The sequence below is a fragment of the Aulonocara stuartgranti genome, assembly GCF_965226115.1.
Source record: "Aulonocara stuartgranti genome assembly, chromosome: 22".
Lineage (NCBI taxonomy): Eukaryota > Metazoa > Chordata > Actinopteri > Cichliformes > Cichlidae > Aulonocara > Aulonocara stuartgranti.
Window position 1 is genome coordinate 11,370,834 of NC_138957.1, and position 16,727 is coordinate 11,387,560.

The following is a 16,727-nucleotide window of genomic DNA, read 5'->3' on the forward strand; positions in this document are numbered from 1 at the left end:
CACACACACACACACACACACACACACACACACGTTTAAAGATCAACACTTCTCTGAGGATCCAGCATCTATACTATATGCTATTATCATCCTAATGATACAGTAAAACAAGTTAAACATAACATGCTTTAAAGGTAGTCAGCTTGTTCTTTGCTTTTCTTTTGTTGTCAAAGATGCAAAAAGATGGAACATGTTTGCTGTTAAAATAATTCAGATGAATAAACCCAAGTTAGTATTGATTTATGAAAAAAAAATTGCGTTTTGCTATTATAATCTTTTGCCTTGCTGGCTTTGCAACTGTCACACTACGGAAAAACAATGGTTGCAGATTTTGGCAAAACCAAAATTATTGCAGCTATGTGCAAAAAAGTTGCAGTCTCGGTCTCATTGCCTCTGAAATGGTTTCTTTGCAGGACAAGTCTGCAACTACTTACAGTCAGTTGAGGTCTTCAAAGCGACTTTAGTCCAATAAGATGAAGTCTGCCTGTGATCAGTCTGCTATGAGTTTGGAATTGAATGGGATCAAGTTGACAAATGTATACAATCTGTTTATGATAAAATGTTGATATATTAGCAAAAATTGCTAATTTGGTGCAGTTTTTTGCAAATACGTTGCTGTCAACACACACAAAAATACACTTTAAATATAAATTCAGAAATTTGAATGAAATTGTGAAATATCTCCACAAATAGTGACGGTAAACAGAGGCCCGGCAGATGACTTGGGATCATCTGCACATAGTGGCATTGATTACAACGTACTGGCAATCTCTCTGCATTTTTAAATTAGACGCTAATTACCTGCAAACATTAGTCAATCTGTCTGAGAGTGATTGCACTCAGTATGTGTTTGAATACAGGTAGTACAAATACACAAGTTACATATTCCAAACGGATGTGGTGACTCAAAACTCTTTAAACAGTACAAAGTCTCAATGGATAAACAGTCTGGTGAATTGTTAAGCCTTAATGTGTATATAAGTCATAGCAAATGACCACATGAGTCCAGATGTAAACGGGCCTACATAAACAAGTCAAAAGTCACATCCATTGGTTAGATTCTGAAATATGTTATACAGATAATTTTTGGTTTTTTATGTTTTTATAGTAGCAGAGTGTGTACGTTCAATAGCTGTTGCACTAAAGCTGTGTTATCATACTCAACACAGTCTACTGTAGCCCTCAGAATACATGCTTGTAGTTTGATCTTTTACATCAAAAATGTTTGATTTTTCTCCAGCAAAGCTCTTAAAGTTCCAAATACAACTGACATCTCTGAGCTGACCTTTCGCTCAGCCTTCAGTTCAGATCACGGCCAAGTCAAGAGGACATTTAAAAGTAAGTAGTAGAGGTTTTTTTGAGTGTGGCACAATTCCAACCTTTTGTCGTGTAGTTCAGTTAGTGAGAAGTAAAAAAAAGCCTCTCATTACTCTGTTGTATTGATTCAACACTGTAATTATGGAGCATTTGGTGGACAACGTTTTTTATTCCCATGCATCAATTTTCCAATTAACCTGACAGAGATTTGAGGGGGAATTTATTCTGTGTCAAGAAAAAAAAAATGGAACTGCTGTGCCAGGAAACAAACGCGGTGGGAATGACGCGTTAAAGGCAGTCACTGTGAGAAGAGTACTGATGCTTATTGGTGCTTGAGTAAAGCAGGCGTTGCACATGTCAGGGTGTATAGGGGTGATCTGAGTGACACATTTTGAAAGAATGAACAAAACCAGTCAATAAAATATTTACTGCATGCACAGTTGTTATCCTAATCTCTGCAGTTAGCTCATGGGTGCGCTATCCTGGTGTCTAATTGTTGCTAAATCAATGGTGAAAAATGTGGTACACTGTTGCCTCACACTAAGAAGCTTTTCCCTGTTCCCACATTTTCTGTTGGCTGCATTTGTACACTCCCACAGTAGGGAGGACTCTGGCTCTCTGGCCCACCCACAGGTGGCGTCGCTCCTGCCTCCTGGTCCAGCCTCCTGGTCCAGCCAGCTCACCTGTTATCCATTAGCTCAACACCTCTCAGGATTTAAAATCCCCATTCTTTGGCAGGTTGTTGTCACCCTTGTGGTGGTAATTAGGTTCCTTATATGTGGCCAAGTACTCAAGTGTCTGTGCTGAAAAGCCTCACAGCTTATACTTACCTAAATCCCAGGCACTCTTTTCCTGATTTTTAGTTCTTTTCATCAAGTAATTATGACATTTAAAACCCAAACAAATATTTCTAGATGCTAAACCAACCAACCAGTAACAGAAAAGCAAAGGTTAAACCAGGGGTATTGGAAAAAGATACAATCATACATGCACTAAAGTATGATAAAAGTTTTACCATATTGCAATGAGGAATTGGCAACAATTGTCAGGATACATTTAAGCACAATATGCAGTAAAATCAGGATAATACCCTTCAGCAGTCCAATTTAACTGCATTAGCAACGAGCAGGAGAGACTCCCAAGAAGAATGCAAATTTTCCAACCAGGATTCATAATGAGACATGATAAAACATACATTTTTGTTATGCCTACGTCACAATTTTAGATACTGGAAATTTTGTTTGGGAGTTTTTTGACATTCAGCACTCATTACAGATACTGGAATGCACCAGGTAGCAATCCAAAGATAGCATGAGTCCTGAAAGAAGTGCAGTGCTGTCAAAGAAAAGGACCTTGTAGTGACCAGTAACTTTAAACCCACTATTTTCTCTACATAAGTGAATTTGATCTCACTTTGAATGATTAACCACATAAACACAATCGTCATAAAACAGCTACTTTAAAGAAGTCTAAAAAAAAAAGCAAACTATGAAATGGTGTCTTTTGATTGGAAATAAACTTGCAAGTAGTAATAAAAATAATCATAATAATCATAATAATCATAATGATAATGTTAAAGCAATCCACTGACCTACGTATTCATTCACCCATGTGTATGTACTAACACGAACCGCAAATAACTAAGTCAGCATGCTTTCAATGAAACAATCTTGATAAACCATAAATAAATATAAGCAAAAATACAAATCAAAAGTAAAGTACAGTGCTTCTCTGTATCTGACGTCATAAGATAATGCATTTTGTTAAAATAGTTCAGTTTCTGCTGATACAAAGGCTAAACAGTGTTCTTGTTTTTAAATGTGATATTTACTGTATCACTGGTTAACAGCAGAATTGGATTGTGAACTAGCAGCATAACTTTATGTTTTACATAAATACTACCAGGGGTCAACAAAATTTCAAGGGAATGTTAAGGAAGCTAGCAGGCAGTGTGCCGCTTAAAATATTCCATAATATTCAAATGCTGAGGTCACATAGAAAAAAACATCACTCTCATGCAAAGACAGCCTTAAAGCAAAAGCGACAGATGTCAGATGAAAATGCTATTACTGACCAAAACAAAGATGGACTGAAGCTTCACAGGGAGGCAAAGCCACCACGAGGCCGAAAATCAGCAGTTGTCAAAGTGGAATACTAGGGACATGTTGCCTTGGCTCTGAGCCTCGTCTGCCCTGGCCTCAGCTCTGATCCAAGAACCAGTCACCTCCCCCCAGGAGGGAGCAACTTTTGGGGGGGGACACTGAAGCTGAATAGGAAGGCTGAGACGTAGGGCTGCGTCATGCATCTCAATGCAAACCAGGCGCGTCGGCCTGTCAGCCCAGAGAGCTATTTCTCTTCCCTGCCCGACATCCCAGTGTCTCAGCCAGTTCAACACTCGTCAGCATTTATTTTCATAAGCAGAGGAGCGCCAAGCTGTCACCGTCCTGGCGAGAGCGCCCCTCGCATTTCTCCTTATGTGTGTAAAGCTCTCACACAAACACACGGGACACAGGAAGTTCCACTTTGAAAGTTTGCTACCTTTATTGTCTTGTTAATGCTACACTGCCACAGAACACATGCACATACAACTGTAAGCTTTGGTAACTTTAACATAAAAGGCTTCAAATGTCAGATATTCACCTCAATCATCCACAGACAGAGGATTAGCAGCTTAAAAACTCTTTATCCCCAAGAGTTTTTAAGAGTTTGACTTTGTCGTCTTTCAGCCGTGGCTCAGCTCAGCAGGAGGAGGTAAGGCCATAGACTTTCTCCCACCATGTCGCACTGTTAGTTTCTTTATATTCACTGTTTTTTTGTTTTTGTTTTTTTAGCTGCACTTCCATGGGCATAATTGTGGTATGAGATGGTTCTCTGAGCCAGGGCTGTTCTCATCAGCACTGAGCAATTACGTGTCCCCCTCGGGGTGTTGATAAAAACACACGCTGAGAATCAACTCTACAATGCCAGGTGATGGCGGGGAGACTACAGCAGGCCCATATTAAACAGAAGTGGCCACAGCAACGTCGAGGTGAATACAGATCACTTCCAGACAGGCAGAGGCAGCCCACACAAGCCACAGCAAGCAGACAGTTCCCCAGTTCCAGACCGGGACACTGGGTTTTGTCAGTCTGCTGACCTATGAAAGGAATCAGTCTCCATCTCCCTCGCCTCATTATAGTGGCCAGCCAAGCTGATCGAATAGCATGACTAAAAATATCAATTGCTTGTGGCAGTGTATGTGTATGTATGTGTGTGGAGGGAACACCAGGTGTATGTCTTTCTCACATAATACACGAATAATCACTCATAATACACAGATGTGGATTATATTGTGGGGTTGAAGTGATTTGTTTAATTTCACCTCCACCTTAAATCTCTGTCAATTTTTCATTTTAAGATGAAGTGTTTGACACTTTCCTGGTAAATATAAAACAAGATCACAAATACTGCAGCTCCTTTAAATCTGCAGTACTGTTAAAGCTGCAGCTTGTGGCCCATGTGTCAGTCATGGACTTGGTGTGACTTAAATATGCTTCTCTTAGGAATACACCAAACATGGCTGTGCTGTCCTCAGATGCCAGTGCAGAACTGGAGCTGGCATAAAACTGCATGCATCACATGGTTTTTACAGATACATCACAGAATTGTCTGTGCATTTCGTGTTGTTAAAATGTCTCAGGATAACATTTTTTTGGAAGCCACACCAGATTTTATAGAGCAAATGAAAAGGGACACTATAGAGAATCAGGTCGATTTTCAGTACTAAAGATCTCCTGCTCTGTGTCTGGTGTAATCCCAGAGTTAATGGTACTGGCAGTTATTTCTAATGTACACAAGATTAGAGCAGGGCGATATGACCAAAAATATTTAGCACGATATACATTTGAAAATTTGCGATAACGATATAACTGATGATGTAATTGACACTAGACAAATTACTTTACTTTACAACTTTACAAACAAGCAGCTATTTTTTATGTGCATTAAAGTTATGTAAAAATTTTACAGTGCAAATGCAAATTCCTTGCTGACAGTTTAACCAAAAGTTTCCAGTGGAAATTGGCCGACATATCCTCAGCTGACTGAGCCCAATTCATAACTAAAAATCTATAGGTAGTACATCAAGAAGCTAAAGGAAACTGTCTTGTGTGAAACAGTTTCTAAGTAAACAAGGTAACAAGGTGAAACTGTTTCACACTACCCAGTAATGTAAGGTTATGCTTTTGAGATAAAATAAGATGGGAGAAAAATAAAAATTCTGCTATTAAACTGCCAGGAAGTTTGTGGGCAATAAACAACAACAACAAAAAAGGACTGGATGGAGACTTTGAAGATTAAAACTAAGAGCTATAATACACCAAATACTACTTGTTGGCATTTGAGGCATATGTATTAACAGCCACCTCGACACTCAGCTGGGAAAAGGTGAGTCTAACTGCCCACCTGTGGCTTTAGTGGGCAGTGTCGACAAAGACAGAAAGTATTCATTGGCCAGTGTTGTGCCCAGGTGAGCAGCAGGGAAAAACTCCCATTTGTGTTTTGTGATGGAGATGGCATGAAGCATGCAACAAGAACACAAGTACCCTGTGGACCTGGGTAAATGCCATCTCAGCTAAAACATGATGCACATTGGCCCACAGGTAAAAACAGTATCTGTGTGTGTTTTGCAGTGTTGCACTGCTCACAGCTAGGCTGTAGAGAGACGGGGCAGTGGTCAAGAGGAGAGAGGTTTATTTTGACATAGCCATGGACCAAAAGAAAAAAAAAACTTTCTGGAAGACAGTGTGCAAAGACACTCGTTTTAGTTTCCCGTCAAAAACCTCTCTTCTAACTAATTGGTTGTCCAGTCATTCAGGCAGCCTGTCATCATCCCTCTGTCCTCAGCATGCTGGATCACCGTTTTCTGTGTGTTTCACTCCTCTCAGCAGTCTCTCTCTCCTCTACCATGTGTGTGTGTGTTGGTTTTGGTTCAGAAGCAGGGCCTTCCACTGGTTCCCATCTTCTGCTTCCACGCACTTTGTGCAATCACACACCTGTTCCCGATATTCTCATTTGTGGTAACTACGGGCAGACCTTCAGTCTTCCCTGGATCATTGTGGTTAAAAACAGTGAGTGTGGCTCTTTTATCTCTGTGTATGTGCTTCTTGTCTTACCTGTTGTTTCCTTCTGCTGAAGAGACCCTGACCAAAGAACACTGAGTTGTTTTGTGTTCTTGGGAGTGAACCATTGGATCTGTGTGGATTTGTGGATGACTCTATCATGCAGAAATCCCAGGACCTTCACTAGTGTTGATCTTCTGTTTGAAGTGTTTTTCCACTGTAAATAAAAGCACTCAACTGAGTGAGTTTTGCATTTGAATCCTATGTTTGGTTTCAGACCTATGATGCTTTACTCCTTTCTAATATGACCCACTATTCAAACACATTCTATTTTCTATTTAGAATGCCTTCCATTTAGTTCCTCATAACTTTAATTGATTATCCCTATCTTGTTTTTTCTTTTTAATCAAACTAATGTAAGGTTTAAGCTTGCACTTCTATAATTTATTCATCTCAAACTGTAAAGCCTACTTATTTGATAGGTTACTTTCTGCTCACGCAATATTTCAGATCAAAACTTTTCACATCTTTACAAATTCTGATCTTTATGATCTGGCCCATATAATTACATATTTAAATTAGCTAAACCATTACCTAATTCCTATATTAGGCCTACTGTATTCAGTAGCGAGACTCAGGTTGCAGAGTTTAAAAAGCAGAGTTGGTATGTTCTGAGGGTCTTGGGAACATGAAAAGTAATTTTATACATATTTGTAAATTCGTTTGTAAAAGAGCCAAATTACAGCATCATTAGTGACTACTACAGGCCAATCAAGCTTTTTACCACCATCACATTTTCCGTAGTCTGCAGTCATAGCATTTTCTATCATTCTGAGCACAAACGTTCTAAATGTCACATTTAAAACATGATCACATGACTGGATTTTTATAGACCCATTTTAAATTGAGAACACTGACTGACCAGGTGGCAAATGTAATAGTAACTGAAAGCAACTTTACGGAGAAATTGGCAATGGTAATTTTACTTCTGCTAGTTGTGAAAAGAAGCTGATAAAGACAATACTGTACCTGGTAAGCTCCACTATAGCGTTTTTGTTTCTTATACAAGGATATTGTTAACTCCCTGTACCTTCCTTACAATCAATAGTTCTTGAACAACAGGTCACATCCTTGTTTTAAAGTCAGCCAGACATTAACAGTTTTTTATATTTTACATGTCAAAGTTCAATCTTGAGTTGAGGCTAGATCAATTCATGCTTTGAAATGCCATACTAAAATTATGGTACATTCACTTGCACTTTGAAGATTTTAAACTACCACCAGCACAGGTTTATATCAGTGGGGGGTGGGGCAGACTTTTAACATTATACCTACCTCTAAGCTAGTGGCACTATTTTATTTGATTTTAATTATTTTGGAAGGTAGAGTTCTTTGACTGGAGCAGTAGGAAGCTGGTTCGTGGTGTGTATTGTCAGCCACAGCGGGTGGAATTCCATTCAAGTCACTGTCATGTTCTGTGTGAGGAGAGCGTTTCCTACTGATCACCACATACCAATGTTTCACTAAATGAAAGTGGACGGGATTCTCTATTTCAGGCCCAACAACATTCATTGTGCTCAAACATCAGGCAGCACATCAGGGTGTCAGGCAGTAAATCATATCTTTTCCACTTAAAACAGCACATCATTTTATATTTCACGTATCTGACAAATGACTGACATTGACGTTGGTTTTGATGGATGCACCTGGTTTAGACCTGACATGCTCAAAGTCACTGTGGAAGTTTTTGAAAACATGGAAGAGTGGTAGAGAAGCATCCAACCCGTGTGACCATTGTTCTTCTCAATCTCAGTTTCCCTTCTCAAAATCAACTTTCCTTTTGTTCCATTCCGCGTTACAGCATCGATGGGGAAACACCAAATATTAGTAGGAGGCCATAATGAAAACTATATCCGTAAATAAGTACAAGTAGTAAAAGGCATACATCTTTTTTGTTGACTCAGACTCTAAATCCATGTCCAGTAGAAATAAATTATGTAGGTGCCTCTCATGGTTGCTACTTTTGTGTTCATCATAGCACTGTAGCACTGTAGTTCACAGAGTTGGGGATGGAGAGCTTATGCATTGTGTAGGTTTGAAATAGAGATTTGTCTTTAAAAGTTTGTCTCTAACATCACGTCTTGATGCATTCTCAATCATCCAGGAAAGTAAATCTTGATTCTGTTCATCTGGACGTAGCGTTTTGTGGGAGAAACGTTTCGTCACTCATCCAAGTGACTTCTTCAGTCTCAGCTGACTGCAGGTTTCCCCAATCCTATAAACAGTACATTTGCATAATGACTGAAACCAGCCCACTGAAGGAACAATGGGCTGGGAGGTCAGTTCCTTAATCGTAATTATGCAAATTCTCATGACTATTGATCAACAACCAGTGGTCAGTGGTTGTTGATCAATGGTCATGAGAATTTGCATTATGTGGCTCCAGAAATCCCACAGCAAATTTGTTTTACCATGCTGTTGTTTGCATTCGCTCCAAGCCACATGTACAATCTCAGAGGTGCAAGCGTTGCTGTCTCTAGAGTTTGAACACCTGGAGTTTGGCACATTACATTTGTCTGCTTTGCTGAATCTGTCAGAATGCAACATGCTGAACGATTTGCTGTTTGTGTCCTGCTTTCCTAACGAGAATCAATACAGCTTCTCTTCATGTTTGAAAAAGACATAAAATTGATTTTTTATTTTTATTTTTACTGAGTTTTAGTCAGTAAGACATACGAAGGTATGTATCTAACTCAGTCTTTGCTTCTGTTTTTAAATTCTTTTTAAGTGACAGCAAAATAATAGGTGTATGCTGTTAGTGATATACAGGCAAGCTGCGATATTTGTTTGAGTAGTTTCATAGTGACGAACCAGCACCTGTGAAACGCAAACAAAACTGAACAGACGAACAAAAAGCTCGACTGCACACTCTTCTTGTTCTCTGCTTTCTGCATTGTGTTGCTGTCTTATCTTTTGACACTATGTGCACACAAACACGCACACAGCTTTTCAATTTCAAATGGGAAATCCCACTCTGTGGTTGACAACATTTTTTCTTGTGTTTCTTTTAATGGACAAATAAGAGGGAAAATCCTCAGCAATTTTGCAAAATCCTCATCTTTCTCTACTCAACACTTTCCTCCTCTACTTTTTGCTTCCTACAATAGCAGTCATCAATTTATGAAAATGTTCACCTCCTGGGACTACTCTTCTCTCCTCTCTCTGCTGCTCTCGCCCCCTCAGTCCTTGAAATTTATATCTAGAGTAGCTGTCCATCACTAAAATGGCACATCCGCACAGCCTCTTCATGTCCTCAGGCTTTTTGAACTCTTCTCATGCAGTGTGCGCTTCATTACTCTTGTGTGCTTCCTTCCTGTAGAGCTTTATTTGTCATTCATTTTAACCTGCCCGGCGTACTTCTTGCAGATGATATCACTCTCCCTGAGTGGCCATGTTGAATCTGACAAATAGCTGTATATGTTAATTGGACAAGAAAAGCATACTGTCAATGTCCTTTCACTTTTGCTGATGTTCAACATTGAAATAAATGCTCCATAGAATTTTTGAATCAGACAAATATCTGTGATCCCACAAGTTTTGTCGTTCATGTCGTTGCTGTTGATTATTTTTGTAATCTCACAATGCACAATGGGCACACGGGAACAAAGGGTCATGGTCGGCTAAAACATGTGGTAATGAACCAAATGTGAAAACAATCCACGAGCTGAAAGGAGCTGAGCGGACTGGACAGAAAAATAACAGGAAAAACAGCAATGGTATGGCTAAGGGAAATAATTTATGGTGATGAAGCTACATCAGGTCTCTGCAGCTGAGTTGCTGGCTGTCTCACAGCGAGATAAGAGGAGGCAGATAGGCTCTTTCACTGACAGACAAGGTGACAATCCGGCCTCAGTTTGTGTAAACAAGAACGCCACTATCTCTCCCTGCATGACCACGGGGTTAACACCTCTGTCCATCAGCCGGGCACCCATCATCGCTCACCGGGGCCCTCCCGTCTCACCCGTCTACTCGTCGAGAGAAGAGAAGTCGCACCCTGTGCTGAAGGCGTGTGCCAACCAGAGTGAAACGATGTGGCAGAACAGGCTGCCACAGTTTTATTAGTTCCCCCGACTCCAAAAAAAAGATTCAGACGAGGTTTCTTATGTTCCAGTAACACATAAAGAGAATTCAGAGCGGCTATGGCTGAAACTTAAATCCCAGCTGTAAAAAAAAGTGGACCTGCTTAAGACCTACATCAGGACTTAGATATTTCTTTGGGGGGTTATGGTGGTTGAGGATGTCTTAAACTTTCAGTAAGTGCTGCTATTTTTGCTGCTGATAATCACTGTTAGTGAAATTTTCTTTGAAGTGGAGGACTTGGATGCTTAGTAAATAAACTGTCATAAGATGTGAGACTATAATCAAACTGTTTATCAGATTTTTAGAACTCTTGATTAATTTAAATTTGCCTCTATGGCACGTAAACACTACCTAGACTTGTTACTGGTTCAAATACATAAAACGTAATTAGGCAGAACGGTGATGTCCATCTTGGCCACAATACATTTATGATGGCAGGTTTCACAGACCCGCACCCACTCCTATGTATTTCTAATAGATTAAATCGAAGTTTATGAGAATGCATCAGTTTCTGGGACGACATAATTACACACTAATCAATGTATATTTGTGAGTACAATAAAAACTGACTGACTGTACCTTTAAGCTTTTGTTTTCTCCTAAGGCGGGTTACATTCTTCAACAGTATTTTTTTCGTGCTCAAATTGTCCAGGAAAAGGCTCCAATAGCCAGCTATGAGGTCGCCCAACTCATCGCAAGACATGGCAAGCCTTTTTCAGATGGAGACCTCGTTAAAGTCACCGAAATAATGTGCCCGGTGCAGGACTTCAACAAGGTCAGCATGTCCAGAGATACAGTTGTGCGACGCACTGAAGACTTGTCAGCCAACATTAAACTGCAACTGTCTGATAAAGCTGTGCTTTCGATTTTTACTCCATCGCATGCGATGTGTTAATAAGCATGCATGTGCAGGTACACATGCTTCAAATATCAATAATGCGCATCAATTATGTCACTAACCTGCTTTTTCGCACCACTTTCTTTATATGCACAGCGCACGCACACGTACAGTGGGGCAAAAAAGTATTTAGTCAGCCACCGATTGTGCAAGTTCCCCCACTTAAAATGATGACAGAGGTCAGTAATTTGCACCAGAGGTACACTTCAACTGTGAGAGACAGAATGTGAAAAACAAATCCATGAATCCACATGGTAGGATTTGTAAAGAATTTATTGGTAAATCAGGGTGGAAAATAAGTATTTGGTCAATAACAAAAATACAACTCAATACTTTGTAACATAACCTTTGTTGGCAATAACAGAGGTCAAAGGTTGACTATAGGTCTTTACCAGGTTTGCACACACAGTAGCTGGTATTTTGGCCCATTCCTCCATGCAGATCTTCTCGAGAGCAGTGATGTTTTGGGGCTGTCGCCGAGCAACATGGACTTTCAACTCCCGCCACAGATTTTCTATGGGGTTGAGGTCTGGAGACTGGCTAGGCCACTCCAGGACTTTCAAATGCTTCTTACGGAGCCACTCCTTTGTTGCCCGGGCGGTGTGTTTTGGATCATTGTCATGTTGGAAGACCCAGCCTCGTTTCATCTACAAAGTTCTCACTGATGGAAGGAGGTTTTGGCTCAAAATCTCACGATACATGGCCCCATTCATTCTGTCCTTAACACGGATCAGTCGTCCTGTCCCCTTGGCAGAAAAACAGCCCCATAGCATGATGTTTCCACCCCCATGCTTCACAGTAGGTATGGTGTTCTTGGGATGCAACTCAGTATTCTTCTTCCTCCAAACACGACGAGTTGAGTTTATACCAAAAAGTTCTACTTTGGTTTCATCTGACCACATGACATTCTCCCAATCCTCTGCTGTATCATCCATGTGCTCTCTGGCAAACTTCAGACGGGCCTGGACATGCACTGGCTTCAGCAGCGGAACACGTCTGGCACTGCGGGATTTGATTCCCTGCCGTTGTAGTGTGTTACTGATGGTGACCTTTGTTACTTTGGTCCCAGCTCTCTGCAGGTCATTCACCAGGTCCCCCCGTGTGGTTCTGGGATCTTTGCTCACCGTTCTCATGATCATTTTGACCCCACGGGATGAGATCTTGCGTGGAGCCCCAGATCGAGGGAGATTATCAGTGGTCTTGTATGTCTTCCATTTTCTGATGATTGCTCCCACAGTTGATTTTTTCACACCAAGCTGCTTGCCTATTGTAGATTCACTCTTCCCAGTCTGGTGCAGGTCTACAATACTTTTCCTGGTGTCCTTCAAAAGCTCTTTGGTCTTGGCCATGGCGGAGTTTGGAGTCTGACTGTTTGAGGCTGTGGACAGGTGTCTTTTATACAGATGATGAGTTCAAACAGGTGCCATTCATACAGGTAACGAGTGGGGGACAGAAAAGCTTCTTACAGAAGACGTTACAGGTCTGTGGGAGCCAGAGATTTTCCTTGTTTGAGGTGACCAAATACTTATTTTCCACCCTGATTTACGAATAAATTCTTTACAAATCCTACCATGTGGATTCATGGATTTTTTTTCACATTCTGTCTCTCACAGTTGAAGTGTACCTCTGGTGCAAATTACTGACCTCTGTCATCATTTTAAGTGGGGGAACTTGCACAATCGGTGGCTGACTAAATACTTTTTTGCCCCACTGTAGTCAGCTGATCTCATCTGATGCAGATCTGCTCCTTGATCAAGTGACATTTGTCTGGATTTTTGCCACGAGTGGCGATCAGCACCGCAGCTGGATGGCCCGATTTACATACCCAGCGCAGCTGATACTCACCAGAATAATTTACTAAAATTATATGGACTCCTGTTATTAAGTCCAGTTCAGGCTGTTAATCAGAATCAGAATCGTGTTTATTGGCCAAGTATATGTGCAGACACATACAGGGAATTTGGTTCCGGTAGATGGTGGCTCTCAAGCACAGCAATGTAAATCACACACACACACACACACACACACACACACACACACACACACACACACACGTGTCTATATACACACATTACACATGCATACACATACATAGGGGAGACCGGGGATAGTTGTAACATTTTTGACATTTCTGTCTGTAAATTGAAGCTCTTTTAAGGTAGTGGATTCAAAATGTAATGCAAAGTATTTACATGTCTCTGCTATTAAATAGTGCAGCTATTTTCTCTGCAGCACAATTACCCATTGCATGGTATGGCCTCAAACACGAAGAGTGAAATGTTACAATTAACCCCATAGTCTGGTTTAGTTGTAACATATCCTGGGGTAAAATGTAACACAATGAAATAAGGGTACTAACAAAACATTAACATGTAATCTTTGTTTATTCAACACATGAATGCACTTAGAGCCATTTATGTAGCTCTGTGTGTGTGTGACAGAATGCAGAAATCTAGCTTTTGAACATATTCCAACCCCCCAAAAAAGACAAATTATGGAATTTTCTGCAACTGAATATTTCATTAATTTTGGTTGGTCTTCCTTGAGTTTGGCCTCATTGGCTCAGTGGGCATTATAACCTACAGCTCTTGCACCAATTTTGAACATAACAATGAAGCTGAAAAAATGTAGTTGTTCACCAGCATCGCAATTCCATTACTTTTTATCATGGCTTACCTTGGTGTGGTTTGCAAAGTGCTTCAGAAAGGTGAGGAAATCTGTTTCTTGCACCCATCCTGATTTATTTCCACTACCAGTACTTCCTACTGGTCCATCTCTGACACAGTGGTCTGCATAATATATGTGTGGGAACACAAACAGTGGAGTAATTGTGTTGCCAATGGCATTAACCACATATACAAATGTGACCAGTGAACCTCTCTCTGCTGATGTCGTTGCCCCAACTTGTTTAATATAAGTTAAAGTAATAGTGTGGTAAGTTGTAACATCTGCATTATTGTTACAACTGACCCAGACTGTTGCTGTTACAACTGACCCAGACTCCTATAGCCATGAACTAGCTAACATTACAGCCAACGGCTAAAACATTAGCACTAAAGACCTACACAGAATATATCCCCATAGACATACAAATAACATAATTTAAGTTTGATGAGTTTAACTGCAAAGCAGATAATGCTATTACAAATTGAAATAAAGTAGAAAAACTTACTTTTTGGCATACAAATTGCTTTTTTTCGTGTTAAATTGTCTGTGTTTGACAAAATGTGCTGATTTTTCACATGTGATAGCAGAACTGAATTGGGCATGCACAGGATGAGTCACATCATTTGAAACTTAGCCCTGATTGGAGAAATTGGAAGTGTTACAACTGACCCATGTTACAACTATCCCCGGTCTCCCCTACACAAAGTTGTGTAAACCAACTATAAATAACGAATCTAAACTTATATACATAAAATACAGAAATGAATGAGGTGGAATGAATACTACAAAATGTACATAAGGTGCAGCTGCAGTCTGGCAGTGGGAGCAGTGTGACAGGTCAACTGTTTAGGAGGGAGATGGCGAGGGGAAAGAAACTATTCCTGTGTCGGGTGGTCCTGGTCTGCAGGCTTCTGTACCGTCTGCCAGAGGGCAGCAGATCAAAAAGTCTGTGTCCAGGGTGTGAGGGGTCTGTGATGATTTTCCCTGCCCGTTTCCTGGTTCTTGAGAGGTACAGATCCTGGATGGAGGGCAGGGGCGTGCCGATGATCCTTTCTGCTGCCCGTACAGTCCGCTGCAGTCTGCTCCTGTCCTGTTTAGTGGCTGCTCCATACCAGACTGTGATGGAGGAGCACAGGACAGACTCAATGACCGCAGTGTAGAACTGGATCAGCAGCTCCTGTGGAAGACTGTACTTCCCCAGTTGTCTCAGGAAGTACATCCTCTGCTGGGTCTTTTTGAGGATGGAGTTGATGTTGGTCTCCCACTTCAGGTTCTGGGAGATGGTGGTACCAAGGAACTTGAAGATCTTCACAGTCGACACAGGGCTATCTGATATTGTGAGGGGGAGCAGAGTTGAGGGATGTCTCCTGAAGTCCACTGTCATCTCTACAGTCTTAAGAGTGTTCAGCTCCAGATTGTGCTGACTGCACCAGCCGCTCAACTTCCTGCAGACTCATCACCATCTTGAATGAGGCCAATGACAGTGGTGTCATCTGCAAACTTCAGGAGTTTAACAGCCGAGTTCTTGGAGGTGCAATCGTTAGTGTAGGGGGAGAACAGTAGTGGCGAGAGGACACATCCATGAGGGGCACCAATACTGAGGGACCGAGTTTCAGAGGTGCTCTCCCCCAGTCTCACTTGTTGCTTTCTATCTGTCAGGTAGCTGGTGACATGCTGAGCTGGGAGAGTTTGGAGGAGAGAAGTTCAGGCACAATGGTGTTAAAAGCCGAACTAAAGTCCACAAACAGGACCCTGGCATACGTTCCCGGGCGGTCAAGGTGTTGCAGGATGTAATGCAGCCCCATGTTCACTGCATCATCCACTGACCTGTTTGCCCGGTAGGCAAACTGCAGAGGGTCCAGCTGGTGGCCTGTAATGTCTTTCAGATGGGCTAACACCAGTCGTTCGAAGGATTTCATGACCACAGACGTCAAGGCGACAGGTCTGTAGTCATTCAGTCCTTTGATGGTGGATTTCTTGGGAACAGGGATGATGGTGGAGCGTTTGAAGCAGGAGGGAACTTCACACAGCTCCAGGGATCTGTTGAAGATGCGAGTAAAGATGGGAGCCAGCTGTTCAGCACAGGTTTTGAGGCAGGAGGGTGAGACGCCGTCTGGTCCGGGGGCTTTTCCTGGGCTTCTGTTTCTGGAATAGTCGGCTCACATCCTCAGTGTGTATTCTGAGTTTCAGGGAGGAGGAAAAGGGGGTGAGAGGTGTGGTGGAGTCTAATGTTGATAATTGTTTCAAACGGACGTTAATAGATGTTTTGCTAAGCCTAATAACTTAAATAACAAGCTTGAAATGTACTCGTCCCATTTTCCCCTTTATTGTTTTTTCTCTGTAAATCTTCTAAGAAGAAATCTGAGGCTGCTGTTCTGAGAATGAGCAACCAAAGCTTTTTCTGAATAAATCAATAAAGATCCATTTATGGAAAGCTGTGATGAAGGCAGTTTTGTCTTTAATTATATTCAACAATATAACACATTTGACCACTTTTAAGTGATTTTTCTAACTTTAATACAGTAAAGTTAAGGTTATATACCTAATTTCTAGTAAGTGGCCCAGCCCCTCCTATATTTTTATGTAAGTTTGGACACCCCTGGTGT